At 43.7% G+C, this 15848-nt stretch overlaps 1 protein-coding gene across 1 annotated transcript in view; it reads left to right on the top strand.

Annotated features, from left to right (window-relative positions):
* The first annotated feature begins 15109 nt into the window (after nucleotides 1-15109).
* The window catches only part of ZNF219 (zinc finger protein 219), a 46414-nt gene continuing 45675 nt past the window's right edge, over nucleotides 15110-15848 (top strand). Inside the window, exons 1-2 of the mRNA XM_075341470.1 lie at nucleotides 15110-15155; nucleotides 15773-15819. The gene's annotated coding sequence lies outside the window, so the exon portion shown is untranslated. The remainder of the gene's footprint in view (nucleotides 15156-15772; nucleotides 15820-15848) is intronic.

Below are 15848 nucleotides of genomic sequence, written 5' to 3' on the forward strand. Positions count from 1 at the left end.
GAGTTTGCTGCACTGAATGTAAAGGGGCTGAATAATATTGCATGCCCCACTTTTCAGTTATTTTTTTTTTTTTAAGTTTAAAATAAGCAATACATTTTGTTCAACTTCACAATTGTGTCCCACTTGTTTTTGATTCTTCACCATAACATTAAAATTTTTATCTTTGTTTGAAGCCTGAAATATGGGAAAAGGTTGAAAAATTCAAGGGAGCCGAATACTTTCGTAAGGCACTGTAGATAGATAGATAGCTTGTACAGCTATTTAGCAGAGTTATTAAATAATTTACAGGGAAAAAAATTGAGGTTCCCCCCTAATTTTCATAACCATCACAGGTACAGCAGCATGTGTGGGCTGCTAACCTTAGTTCTCAACTGTCTTTTGGCTGCTGATCCAGAATAGAGGGTATCTCACGCTGATTTTTTAAAAAAAATAATTTTTAAAAACAGGGCATAGCATAAAAACAAATAAATAAAGCCAAATGTTCAACTACTCGAAGATGTTTATTCTGTCTCCCAAAGATCGCAGTATGGCGCGACTCACATTTATTTTACGCTCTACGCTGAGCACTTAAAACAGAGACTATGTGTAAATCTCTGAAAAACATGATTCAGACCAAATTAACAGTGGACACTTCACTGTAATTAGGCAGAGGGATTCACTCTGTTGCCTCATTATAGTGAATGGATCTGTCGAGGGTTTCACCTGAATCACGTATTTTGGAGATGTAAATGGAAACCCTAAGTGCTCAGCATGGAGCACAGGAAAAATGTGAACTGATCAAAAATGTTCTGTGCTCAAATTACCATCAATAGCATTCAACTTAACCCACAAAAAAAGTCCCCACTCATGTTCGTCATCTCTTAACGGATATATAGCTTCCACGTTTCTAACAGCACAAAGGCTCTGGAAAAGCACTCTTGCACCCCCTCAAAAAAGAAATCCTGAAAAATCTGCATTTCCGAATCCAAATACCACCCTCCCTTTGGAGCACCACAATGTTCCTAAACCACAGTTAATGTCCCCATGTTTGACATTCTTGTAATCAGGAAGACCGCTTGATGTATGGGGTATGTGTCTCCAGAAGCACGAGCTGGGCACAATGTACGGTTACTGCAATGTACACTACAAGGGCTTATTTTTAATTTTGAAACATTCACTGTGTTTGACTCCACAGGTGTTTTCCAGAGACAAAATCATCACTTCACATGTAGATGAATTTCCAGAGGGGATTAAATTCTAAAATGTGGTAACTAAGGATGGGCCAACCCCCCGATGTTCATGTTCGGGAGACTCGCCCGAACGTTTTGTAAAGTTCGGGTTCTGATATAACGTGAACTTGCGTCCGAACACCGAACGTGGACTTTACTGTTATGTGATGGGGCGGGGGGGCTGTAAAATAAAGAATACAGTTAATAATATACATTGTCATTATACTTAAGCCCACTTTACACGCTTCAATATATCTCACAATCCGTCGTTGGGGTCAAGTTGTAAGTGACGCACATCCGGCATCGTTTGTGAGGTATCTGCGTGTGACAGCTACGTGCGATCAGGATTGAACGCAAAACCGTTGATCGCAAACACATCGTATCTTTGTCTAGAATTGAGCGTTTTGTTGCACGAACCTAGTCAATTGTAATGTGTGACATCCCTCATACGATTTTGGTGTCTGAGGCTATGTGCGCAGGTGTGCGCTCTGCACCGCAGCTTAAAAAAGGTCCGCTTCAGAGCGCAGCTGAAAAGCTGTGTTCTGAAGCGCCTCACAATGTCTGTCATTCACTAATCTCTGTCAGTCGGTCACTATCTCTGTCCCTCACTGTCTGTCCATGTCAGTCTTTCCCCCTCTCTCATATACTCACCGATCCCCGATCCCCGGCGCTGCACGGCGTTCACACTGCTCCGTTGGCTTTTACTGTTTTGAAAAAGCCGGCCGCCCATTAAACAATCTCGTATTCCCTGCTTTCCCCGCCCACCGGCGCCTATGATTGGTTACAGTGAGACACGCCCCCACGCTGAGTGACAGGTGTCACACTGCACCCAATCACAGCACCCGGTGGGCGTGTCTATACTGTGTAGTGAAATAAATAATTAAAAACGGCGTGCGGTCCCCCCCAATTTTAAAACCAGCCAGATAAAGCCATACGGCTGAATGCTGGTATTCTCAGGATGGGGAGCTCCACGTTATGGGGAGCCCCCCAGCCTAACAATATCAGCCAGCAGCCGCCCAGAATTGCCGCATACATTAGATGCGACAGTTCTGGGACTGTACCCGGCTCTTCCCGATTTGCCCTGGTGCGTTGGCAAATCGGGGTAATAAGGAGTTATTGGCAGCCCATAGCTGCCAATATGTCCTAGATTAATCATGTCAGGCGTCTCCCCGAGATACCTTCCATGATTAATCTGTAAATTACAGTAAATAAACACACACACCCGAAAAAATCATTTATTAGAAATAAAAAACACACACATATACCCTGGTTAACCACTTTAATCAGCCCCAAAAAAGCCCTCCATGTCCGGCGTAATCCAGGATGCTCCAGCGTCGCTTCCAGCGCTGCTGCATGGAGGTGACCGGAGCTGCAGCAGACACAGCCGCTCCGGTCACCTCCACGCAGCTAATGAAGACAGCCGTGTGATCAGCTGAGCTGTCAGTGAGGTTACCCGCTGTCACTGGATCCAGCGGTGGCCGCGGGTAACCTCAGTGACAGCTCAGCTGATCGCGCTACTCACCTCAGTTGCTGCGTGGAGGTGAGAGGAGAGGCGGTGAGTAGCGCGATCAGCTGAGCTGTCACTGAGGTTACCCGCGGCCACCGCTGCATCCAGTGACAGCGGGTAACCTCAGTGACAGCTCAGCTGATCGCGCGGCACTCTTCAGTTGCTGTGTGGAGGTGACCGGAGCGGCGGTGTATTCTGCAGCTCCAGTCACCTGCATGCAGCAGTGCTGGAAGCGACGCAGGAGCATCCTGGATTACGCCGGACATGGAGGGCTTTTTGGGGCTGATTAAAGTGGTTAACCAGGGTATATGTTTGTGTTTTTTATTTCTAATAAAGGATTTTTTTCGGGTGTGTGTGTTTATTTACTGTAATTTACAGATTAATCATGGAAGGTGTCTCATAGACGCCTGACATGATAAATCTAGGACTTATTGGCAGCTATTGGCTGCCAATAACTCCTTATTACCCCGATTTGCCAACGCACCAGGGCAAATCGGGAAGAGCCGGGTACAGTCCCAGAACTGTCGCATCTAATGTATGCGGCAATTCTGGGCGGCTGTTGGCTGATATTGTTAGGCTGGGGGGCTCCCCATAACGTGGAGCTCCCCATCCTGAGAATACCAGCCTTCAGCCGTATGGCTTTATCTGGCTGGTTTTAAAATTGGGGGGGACTGCACGCCGTTTTTTTTAATTATTTAATTATTTATTTCACTACACAGTATAGACACGCCCACCGGCTGCTGTGATTGGGTGCAGTGTGACACCTGTCACTCAGCGTGGGGGCGTGTCTCACTGTAACCAATCATAGGCGCCGGTGGGCGGGGAAAGCAGGGAATACGAGATTGTTTAATGGGCGGCCGGCTTTTTCAAAACAGTAAAAGCCGCCGGAGCAGTGTGAATGCCGTGCAGTGCCGGGGATCGGGGATTGGTGAGTATGAGAGAGGGCTGCTAACTTCAGTCACTTAGGAGATTAGCGGTCACCGGTGAGCCCTTCACAGGTGACCGCTAATCAGGGCGCGACACAGACAGAGCCGCAGCATGACCATGAAGTCGGGTGAAGTTCACCCGAGTTCATTCTGACAGTGCGGCTCTGTCTGTGTCTGCTGTCATCTGCCATTCAGCTCTGCTACACGGCTGTCTGTGTCTGCTGTTAGCGGCCATGTAGCAGAGCTGAATGGCAGATGACATAGTAAAAACGCATCTCTACACATTACACACGCTTGGCAAGTCAATAAATAAAAAAAAAAAAAAAGGTGCCCAATGCATACGTCACAGAACACATGATCTAAAGGATAGCACACAAAATTGATCAATTTAACATAGACTACTAACGCACGTGTGACAGCAAATGAACGACCTACGTGCAATCTCATAAGATCTTGTATGCAACCTGGGCGTGTCACATCGCAAATGCGATTGTACAACTAATTGCAACGTGTAAAGCAGGCTTTACAGGTCGCGCGATGCGTCCTGCAGACTGTCTCCCGCTGCTTCTCCTTCCGATCATCGCTGTGCCCTCCCGGTAACCAGCACTGATGATAGGACCTTCCGTGACATCATAGCATGCGCCCAGTCACGTGTGTATTATGTCATTGGCTACAGACTGGTCACATGGCTATGACGTCATGCTAGGTCCTTTCAATGCATCTCTCCGGTACGCGGTGCTCACCCAAGTGAGCGCCGTGTACCGGCGAGTGCTCGGGCACATAGTCGGCTCCCTGTCCTTGCATGTCGGCGCTCTTTACAGAGCAGCCCACATGTAGGGACTGGCTGCCACTGCCGGTGAATAGCGTCGCCGAGAATCAAGTGATCGGAGATCACCGTTGCTATTGTAACCCGCCTGTCAGGTTACTATTGCAACGGTGGCAGCAGTGACATCACCGCTTACAACCTGCAGCCTCTGCTCACTCACTGAGTGATTAGACTGCACGGGGAGCATAAGCTTTCTTCCTCCCATGCAGTGCTGTCTGATGTAGCAGAGCTGCATGGGTTGAAGGAGAAAGAAGACCAGGATGGTGTATGGGTGAGAGGGAGTAATAAACATGGAGTCTCTAAGTGTGTCTGTATTTATTTCTAATAAAGTATTTTTTCTCCGTGTAGTGTCTTTTTTTTTTAACCCTTTATTGGACATTCTTAATGGCCGAGTCAAACTTGGCTTGACATTAAGAATCTCCTGGCTTTATACTAGCTGGTAAAACAAAGCTAGTATTAAATCCTTATTACCCAGTGTGCCACCCATCACCAGGGCCACTGGCAGAGTTGGATACAGCACCAGAAGATGGCGCTTCTATGAAAGCGCCATTTTCTGGGGCGGTTGCAAACTGCAGTTTCTGCGGGAGGGCCCAGAAAGCTTGGGCCAACCTGTGCTGGGAATTCCAATCCCCAGCTGCCTAGTTGTACCTGGCTGGACACAAAAATGGGACGAAGCCCATGTGGGTTTTTTTTTTTAATAATTTCATGAAATAATTAAAAAAAGAGCTTCCCTACATTTTTGGTTTCCAGCCGGGTACAAATAGGCAGCTGGGGATTGGGGGCAGCCCGTACCTGCCTGCTGTACCTGGCTAGCATACAAAAATATGGCGAAGCCCGCGTCTTTTTTTTTTTTTTTTTTTTTAAAGTAAGTAACACCAAGCAGTGGGGGTTAACAGCCAGTAGCTTCTTGGATTACCCTTAGCTAGCAATACAGAAAATGAGCACACGTATTTTTTTTAAATTTTTTATTTAAATTATTATTTAAAAAAAAAATGGGTTTCCCTGTATTTTGATTGAAGAAAAAAGATAATCCAGCTTGCGGAATAATATAAAATCTTGTGCAAGCTTTATTTTAAAGGACGTGAAAAATATGTATCATTACAAGGACAAAATAGGGAGCCCATGTGCGGCAATGCGTTTCGAACGCTACCTGCGTTATCAAGTCTGAGTAAACGAATGTTACCCACAAGCTTTTAAACTCACTCCTACCAATGGGAGGGGTGAGTTTAATCAGAAAAACACATTTGCTTTCACAGGGTAGATAATATACAAAATACACATGATACAAAGTATTCCACAAAAAGTGAACAAAGAAAATTATGTACAAGAGAAAAGAAAATCATATATGCATGAACCTACAATAATTTTTTTCTTTCTTTTTTTTTTCTTCCACACTGGAAATGGCGCATTGTTTCTTAGCGCCATATCCAGGCACTTTACCTGGCTTGTCCAGCGGCCGTGATGGCGGTGGCTCACTGGGTAATAAAGGGGTTAATACCAGCTTTGTATTCTCAGATGGTACTAAGCCCGAAATTCATGGTTTCACGCCAAAATAGACATGGCCACCATGAATTTCTAGGAAACAGTAAAAAGAACACAACACAGAGAACATTTTTTTATTATAAATAAAACAAAAAACATTTAGAGACTCCATCTTTATTATGCAAAAATCCTTAGTCCGACGTAAATCCACAGGGACAGCAAAGTCAGCTTCATCACTGTGCACAGACACTGTCTATACACAGTGAGAAGCAAAGCGCAAAGTTAACTCTGCTTCATCTTGTGCATAGACAGTCTATGCACAGTGAGAAGCAAAGCAAAGGGCAAAGTCAACTCTGCTTCATCTTGTGCACAGACAGTCTATGCACAGTGAAGCACAGGGAGCCATGTCAGCCTGCTACATCGTTCTGCACAGAGCGATGCAGCAGGCTGACAGTGAGGGGATGATTGCACTTGCATCTTGCAGTGCATCACCCCACTCTCCCGACAGCAGCGCCTCAGCTGTGGAAATACATGCAGCTGACCCGCTGCCGTCGGGAGATTGTGCACCGTGATGCAATGACACTCACATCACGGGCCGCTAGGACCTGTCATGACGTCATACTCATGTGACCAGTCTGTAGCCAATGAGGTAATACAATATTCACACGTGGCTGGTCACATGGGTATGACGTCACGGTCACGGCAGGTCCTTTTAGCCAGAGGTGCTTACCGGGGGGAACATCAATGATCGGCCGGACTTGTCAGCAGAAGGCAGAGTCTGCAGGACGTCGTGGGACCTGTAAGTATGATCGTAATGTTTTTTTAATAACGTGCTTTTTTTTAACAGCCCCTGGACACGAACTGTAACACGAATGTCCCAGAAAGCTCGTGTTCGTGTGCACGAACACCATGTGTTGTGAATGTCAGTTATGCTTTGGCTGCTGGGAGGCTCCCTCTTGTGGCCAGGAATGGATTGGACATAGACCAGGTGTGTTGAGCAATGGGCGTTTCCATTGCTAACTCTCTTCTTATTTAAATCCTGGTCTGATGGCAGGCTATGCCGGATGTCAGTTGTTCTTTGTTCACCAGCCTGCTTCATTCTGCTCCACACCACATCTATCCCAGATAAGTGCTTTGCTCTTTATTTGTTTGGTTCTTTTACTCTTATCTAGTTTGTCTTTTACTGTTGTTGTTTTCAGTTTATTTGCATTCAGGGATCTTCCCTTGCAGTTGCTCAGCTGGGAAACTCCCTGCAGTTATGTTTGGAGTATTGCTCCTATAAGTCCATGTGTTTGTGGCTTTTTGAATTTGTAATGATTCTTGTTTTCTGTTCATTGGTATGACAAGAGCGCCTGGTATAGGACGGAGTGCAGATCGTGCGATCTGAGGGCCTTTTAGTACTATCAGGAATTTGGAATTTTGCAGGGTTTTTCTCTGGCCACCATCAGCCCCTTTCCTGTCCTTTCCTATTTTAGTCAGTGGGGGCCTCACCTTTTGCTAATCCTATCATCTATCTGTGTATTGTGTTTTCCTATATCACCGCAGTCTTTGAATGTTGGGGGCTTGCTATTCTTTATCTATTTTCTGAGGCAGAGAGTTATTAATCTTTCCTTCCTTCAGGAAAGCTAGTTCTCCGGCTGGGTTCGCGGTGCATAGGATGTTAGTTCACCCCTCGGCTATTTCTAGTGTTGATGGTTATTAAGGGGATGGCGGCCAGATTAGTTGCCAATGCTCTTGTCACCTTTTACCAATGAATTATGGTGGTCTTCCATGGTTCCGGATCATAACAACCATGTGTTCGGTACGGACAACGAACTTTACAGTTCGGGTTCACCCATCCCTAGTGGTAACTTAAGGGGGTTTCTGCTCTTCTGGCACTTAGGGGCTGTGCAAATGGAGATCGCAAGCTATTCTTCAAAAATCTGTGCTCCAGAAGTCAAATGATGTTCCTTCCCTTCCGAACCCTACTGTGTATCTAAACAGTTATGTACATTCACATGTGCAGTACTACCATGTTCATGAGAAATTGTGTTACATATTATGAGACCTTTTACCTATTCCCTTTGTGTCATTATGTTTTTTTTACTGTACAATATTATATAATTTTGTGACACACCTGTGATGTTAATATGCTCACTGCACCCCTGGATGAATTCATTGACGGTGGCAGTTTTTAAAATGGTGTTCCTTATCAGGAGCTCTGCTTTCCTGGCATGTCGGGGGCTCTGCCAAGGTAACATGGCACCCCCAAACCATTCCAACGAAATCTGCACTCCAATAAAGCGCTCCAATAAAGTATTGTTGAAAGCAGGAGAAATTGTATGGTCCATTTTCTTTGTTACCCTTTTTCAAAATTGAAAACTTTGGGGCTAAAACAACATTTTAGTGTAAAAATATGGTAATTTTTTTTATATTCACAGCCCAATGTTGTACAATTCTGTGAATGAACTGAAGGTTAAAATTTATCCTTACACCCCTAGTTGAATTCCTTGAGAGATGTAGTTTCCAGAATGGATTCACTTGTGGGGGGGTTAAAACTATATTTTTTCATATTCATAGCTCAACGTTATATAATTATATAATTCTATGAAGCACCTGCGGGCTCATGGTGCTCACCACACCTTTAGTCCAATTTCCAAAATGGGGTCACTTGTGTGGGGTTTCCACTACTTGTGCACATCAGGGGCTCTCCAAATGCGACATGGTGTCCACTAACGATTACAGACAATTTGGGGTTCAAAAAGTTAAATGGCGCATCTTCCATCTCGAACCCTGTCATGCAGTCAAACAGTAGTTTTCCACCATAGATGGGCAATCAGCATACCAATTTTGGGCCAATACAACATGTTGTGGGAAAAATGTGATTTTTTTTTTTTATTTTATTTTATTTTTCTTTCACAGCTCAACGTTATAAAGTTCTGTGAAGCACCTGTAGATTCAAGATGGTCACTACACATCTAAATAAATTCCTTGAGGGGTCTAGTTTCCAAAATGGGGTCACTTGTGAGGGAGGTGCACTATTTAGACATATCAGAGGCTCTCCAAACACGACATTGAGTCTCCTTAATGATTCCAGAAAATTTTCGTTCAAAAATTCAAATTGCGCTCCTTCCCTTATTAGCCTTGACATGACAGTGGGTTTTCACCATATATCGCCTATCTCCGTTCTCTGGAGAAATTGCACAACAAATTTTGAGGTCCATTTTCTCCTGTTACCCTTGTGGAAATTAAAAAATTGGGTTAAAGCAATATTTTTGTGGTAAAAATGTATATTTTCATGGTTCAGCATTATAAACTTCTGTTAAATACCTGGGGATTCAACATAATCACCACACATCTCAATAAATTCTTTGGAGGGTCTAGTTTCCAAAATGGGGTCACTTGTCTGGGGTTTTCACTGTTTAGGCACATCACATCTCCAACTGTGACATGGAATCTGCTAACAACTCCAACCAATTTTCCATTCCAAAAGTCAAATGGCGCTCCTTCCCTTCCAAGCTCTGCCATGCACCCAAATAGTGGTTTTCCACCACATATCAGGTATCAGCGTACTCAGGAGAAATGGCACAACAAATTGTGTCGTGCAGTTTCTCCTGTTACTGTTGAGAAAATACAAAATTTGCGGCTAAAGTAAAAAATTTTAGAGAAAAAGTAACATTTTCATTTTTTCCTTCCATGTTACTTTAGTTCCTGTGAAGCATCTAAAGGGTTAATAAACTTATTGGGTGTGATTTTGAGTACTTTGAGGAGTGCAGGTTTTAGAATGGAGTGGTGTCACTTTTGGGAATTTTTTGGTCACAAGGCCCTTCAAAGTCACTTCAATTGTGATGTGGTCCCTAAAAAAATGGTTTAGTAAATTTTGTTGGAAAAATGAGAAATTGCTGATAAACTTTTAATCTTTCTAACTTCCTAACCCAAAAATATTATGTTTCAAAAATTGCGCTGATGTAAAGTAGACATGTGGGAAATGTTATTTATTAACTATTTTGTGTGATATAACTCTCTGGTTAAAAGGCATAAAAATTCAAATTTGGAAAATTGCGACATTTTCTACAAATTTCTAATTTTTTTCACAAATGAATGCAAAAAATATTGTTCTAATTTTATCGCTACAATAAAGTACAATATGTCACGATAAAAAAAGTCTAAAAATCAGTGGGATCTGTTGAAGCGTTCCAGAGTTATTTATTCATAGGCCTCGCTGCCACTTGTGTTTAACACCATCAAGTGCAATCCGATAAAACATCGGATTAAACAATGAGACAGTGTCTATCTACAATTTTTTTCTCATGCCAAATCGTCATGAGAAAAGGAAATTGCAGCATGCTAAGTTTGTCAGCAAATCTCGCATCACATGCACTCATATAAGTCTATAGGGCACTTTACACGCTGCGATATCGCTATCGATATCGCTAGCAAGCGTACCCGCCCCCGTCGGTTGTGCGTCACGGGCAAATCGCTGCCCGTGGCGCACAACATCGCTTACACCCGTCACACGGACTTACCTTCCCTGCGACGCCGCTGTGGCCTGCGAACCGCCTCCTTCCTAAGGGGGCGGTTTGTGCAACGTCACAGCGACGTCACACGGCAGCCGTCCATTAGAAGCGGAGGCGGAGATGAGCGGGTGTAATATCCCGCCCACTTCCTTCCTCATTGCTGGGGGACCAGGTAAGGAGATGTTCGTCGTTCCTGCGGTGTCACACATAGCGATGTGTGATGCCGCAGGAACGACGAATAACCAGCGGCATGCACCACCAACGATATTATGAAAAGGAGCGACGTGTGAACGATCAACGATTTTTGACGTTTTTGCGATTACTGATCGCCGCTCCTAGCTGTCACATGCTGTGATGTCTGTAAAGACGCCGGATGTGCGTCACAAACACCGTGACCCCTACGATATATCGTTAGTGATGTCGCAGTGTGTAAAGCACCCTTATAAGTGCGTGTGAAAGATCGGTCTGCCCTTGGATGTCAACTGAGTGCAGTGTGATATACACACAGACAGGCAGAGGAGAAGATGGAGAGATTACTCTCTCCCTCTTCTCTGCAACTGCGATCCAATCACAGGATCAGAACGCAGTTGCATGACACTCAGCTCACGCTCGCAGCAGCGCCTGAGCCAAGTATAATTAGCATATGGGGCCATAAAGTGGCACCGGACAAAATTGAAGAAATTGGCCTCTTCATGAAGGTGAAAACAGGGTGGGGAGGGAGAAGATAATTGCTTGCACCAGAAATTTTTATACTGGAGACACATGGCATTAATGCGAGTTAATCGCATGACACTTGGCTCACGCTCTGCTGGAGTGTAAGCCGAGTGTAATGCCACTGTGCGATCTTGAGATCACAGCACAGCCGCGGAGGAGGGGGCAGGCGCTGCGGAGGAGAGGGAGGGAGTACTCTCCCTATCTCCTCCATTGTCAGCTGATGCGATTCTCGTACTGCACTCACATTACACCGGTGTAATACGAGTGCAATGCAATGTTTCTCTCGCACCCATAGACTTGTATGGGTGAGAGTGAAAACAAATCGGATTGCACCCGAAGCATGCTGCTTTTGTTTTCTTGGTCCGATTAGGGCTGAGAAAAAAAATCACTCATGGAAGCGACCGCATAGAGTAACATGGGTGTGGGTGGAATGCGATTTTTTTTTTTTTTATCGCATTCCACTTGCTCCTTTTTTCTCGCCGTGTGTGCTTACCCTTAGAGACTTCATAGCAAAAAGGGTTGCATACATATGCACATGGCAATTTTTACTTATTTTATCTCACAAATGTACTTTTATGCCTATATTTTTCTCACTTCACTTCCTTAACTCTAATTCTGATGCATCACACACAAATCAGATCACAAAATATTTAAACACAGGTTGTAACATAACAAAATAGGTAAAAAGACAAGGAGGTGAATACTTATGCAAGGCACTGTACCTCAGTTTTCCTCATTTTGTTTCTGGATTCAGTATAAATCGAACAATAAAAATACTTTGGCGTGCTCCAGCAGCTTTTTGAATGCACATACACCAGCACTTGGCAGAGTATACAGAGTACTATGTGGCTGTTCGGACTTCTGTACGCAGCTCTGCCTGTTCACGAAGTCTATAGGTGTTCCCTGAGTTTGGAAGTAAGGTTGTATTGAGAAATACTAATTCACAGGACTCTGTGAATTATTATATGGTTACCTAAAATCTATTTAACTGGGCAATAATTATGATTGCACTAAAAGATCAACTGTGAAATTTTGGCTCATCATCATTAAAATGTATCATATCTATATATATATACACACACACACAAACAGTGTTTCCAATATGGGCAACAATTGCTCTGAGGGAAATGACTAAACAGACTATTGTTCCAACCAGGGGTGGACATACCATTGGTGCAACTTGTGCCTCTGCACAGGGATCCAAGAGGTAAGGGGGCAAATTTTTACTTCCAAAGCAGGTGTAATTTTGCATTTTTATGAGGTCTAGCGCTGCAAAGGGCCCATATAGTCTTCATGTGTTGCGGGCGGGGGCCGCTGCCGCTTCTTTCTCTCGGGGGCCTGCTCGGATCCGGGTTCGCTGCTACAGCTCGAGTGGTGACCGAACCCGGGCTCTCACTCTCACGGCTCCCCGTCCTCACAACCGTCGGAAAGGGATATTTACAGGGGAGTTGTTGTGTCTGTGACGCCACCTGTGGGTTGCGGTTAGGGATGGTGGCACCACCGCTGCCTGGTGATGGGGCGCCCGGGCCTGATGGAGCGGGGCAGCAAGGTGGGATCCCCTCCACGGGTAGGGGAGGCATAGTCCCAGGGCCCCTGGTCCACTTTAGGTCTCCCGCTACCGGATCTCCGTCGCCTGTGGCCCTGCTCACTGTTTGCCACCTAGCCAGATAGTCCAAGGGCTACAACCCCTGACTACACTGCTGTCAGCTCTCCACACTTGAACTTGACTGTGTCCACTTTAAAGCCTAAACTTGATCTCCTGTGTTCCCGCCTCTGACACCTCAGGACCCCCAGGTGGGCGTTCTCATCCGCCTGATCCCGCCCACTGGTGTGTCCCTATTATCATGAGGGGGTGACTAGGGTTTAATGGCTGTGTGTTATGCCTAAGTGTGGGTTTTTGGTGGTGACAAGGAGGATGTGAACTGTTTGTGACTCCCTGGTTTTGCCAGGGTGTCACACGTGCACAGGGGCCCTTTTCTGTCTGTGGTCCAATCATTGATTTTTATTGCTGGCTTGTAAAATATTTGTGTGTAAATGGCTATTTTGGATTGAGAAATGGAAGAGCACTTAAAGGTGTTGTCCATTTTTGGAGATACTCTTTATTAAGTGCATGTACTTGGGGAAAAAAATCATTTTTGCAATTAAAACATTTTCACGGTTTGGCTTTTCCAGGTGCTTTGTTTTGCTGCACAATCAACTTTGATGTGTTCTGTGATCATAAATCAGCTTAGCAGAGCTCAGAACAACCTCCTGTTAGACGGTTGCAGTGCGCTCACTGACAGATTCTCAGTTAATTCATTTTGCAGCCATAAACATAGAGCAACACAGATTATCAAAGTCAATAGATACAAAATCTTTAATGAAATCCAACTGCAAAAATAGTATTTTGCCCCACATACATGAGATAAAAAAATAAAAAATGTCCGCAAAGGTGGACAACCCTTTTAATAAAGGAAGTATGCATTCTGGATAAAAGAAAAATGGAAGATTTGCAAAAGTAAAAAAAGGTTATAGAAAGCAAATCAAGAATAGAAGGTGCAATAGGACTGCGTGAGGGCAAGTGTTTATATGAGATGTCATATAAGTGTTTGAGAACTGGCAGAAGTATTACAGCCTGCACCCTACAGAAAAGTCTTAGTGGGGCTGCAGGCTTTCTTGAGAGGGAGAGATGAAGAAAGTGTAATCCTGCTAATTTACACAATAAGGGCATAGTGACATGATTTGAGAATTAATTTTTAATGAAGGAAGTCTGCGGGGGAGCAAAACTTCCTCCACTGACATTCGTCAAATCTAGAGCATTTTTCCATATGTATACTTTGTTTTTGTGCCAAGGTTGCTTTCAATATGCCAACTACTGGAATTCATAATAATATAGTTCCACCATACCATACATAGGATTTTGACACCATCTGAACAAAATGAATCAACTGAGGACTCACCAGCTAAAATTGTGCCACCATTGGCACATATGAGCATGGTTTTTGGCCCTATGCAGCTTCAGTTATGTGGTACTGTGCCCTTTGAGCTCACCTTGGTCAATCTTGTCAAGACACAATCTGGTCATGCTTTTAATATGGTGTTAATAGCATTAGTCTGATGAAAACAGGCTATAATTAATTGAATTTAATCTTTTTAGGAGAATAGATAGATATCGCAAATATTAACTTGATCAATTGTTTAACATCAGGCGGTATAACTCCATTCACACCTGACAATAGTGATGGTGAGCCATATGTACGGCTCGGACATATGTTCATGTGCTGATAGATGGATGAATGGATAGGTAGACAGATAATGGATGGATAGAGGGATAATAGATAGTTACATAGATGAATGGATAGATACGGTAAATAAATAGCTGGATAGATAGATAAATGATAGATTAATAAATAGATAGCTGGATGGATAGGTGATTTAATAAATGGATGGATAGATAGATAATAGATACATAAATAGATGGATGTATAGATAGATGGATAGATGAATAGATAGATAATAGATACATAAAAAGAGAGATGGATAATAGATAGATGGGTAGATAGATGATTTATACATAAATAGATAGGTAGATATCCACTATTGATTTATATATACTCTAACCTACTGCTTATTAGATTAATACCGTTTGTAAATTGCATCTGTGCTTCTTTGACTGCAAAGATCATAGGCAAAATCAATGTATTTTCTCCCCCAAACCCCGCAGCCCTCACCACACATGTACAAGTACACATATATACTTTAGAAATATAAAGCGGTCTAGTTAGTGAGAAGCACATAATAACTTTAGTGGTGTCTTCTTTCTGTTTTTGATACTGGACCCAGATGTGTATATGTGCCTGTGTGTAAGGTAACAGCCCTTTCTTGCCTCTGTCTCATTCCTCTCTGTTGTCATTCAGACTGTGTCCTCATTATCTGCTGATCAATAAATTGAGTCTTCACTGAGATGTGAGGCACGAAATAAACAGAAACACAGAGAAATGGAGGCGGAGGATACAGGTAATACACAGAATGAATCGGTGCAGAACAAGAACATAGCCTAGGTGAGATATAGAGGACAGTGAAGAGGGGTGAGAGAGAATATTAGGGCGATAGGAAGACGTGCAGAATAGCAGACCTCATGGTCAGAGGAGCAGACTCTGTACAGGGAGGAAAACACAGATATTCTATTATTTCAATGCATTGCACAAAACTGGCAGTTTAATCATCTCTATGGGAATAGTAATAGTCAAGTGCAAAGTCATTCCTCTCCTGACACAGTGCTTCAGAGACACATATATAGCCTTCTATTTCAGAGGTGTACTTAGAGTAATGGCAATAGAACACAGGGCGAAGTGACATAGCACAAACAACCCATTAACATGCATTAGACTAGTTTACCGATGTGCAGCATATAGACTACTGTCAATGGTGGCCTAACATTTCTTTTGACATGAGGGCTAGTAGTGGTTGCATTCGGCTAGTAGGCTATAACATTTATGATGATGACGTGCCATTGCTTTTATAGTATAGCCTCTGGTGCACCTGTTTGGGTCTATGAACAAGTTTTTACTTAGTGATGTTAATAGCATATGAAGTGATATGAAGCTAACAGATCACTTTTCTCCTTCTTCCAGGAAGAATCGAAACTTCCCTGAGTTTATTTTGAAGCTGCAGTCTGAAGGTAGGAGACTATTGTGTGTAAGGTGGCAC

The sequence above is a fragment of the Anomaloglossus baeobatrachus genome, chromosome 1, assembly GCF_048569485.1.
Source record: "Anomaloglossus baeobatrachus isolate aAnoBae1 chromosome 1, aAnoBae1.hap1, whole genome shotgun sequence".
Taxonomy (NCBI): Eukaryota; Metazoa; Chordata; class Amphibia; order Anura; family Aromobatidae; genus Anomaloglossus; species Anomaloglossus baeobatrachus.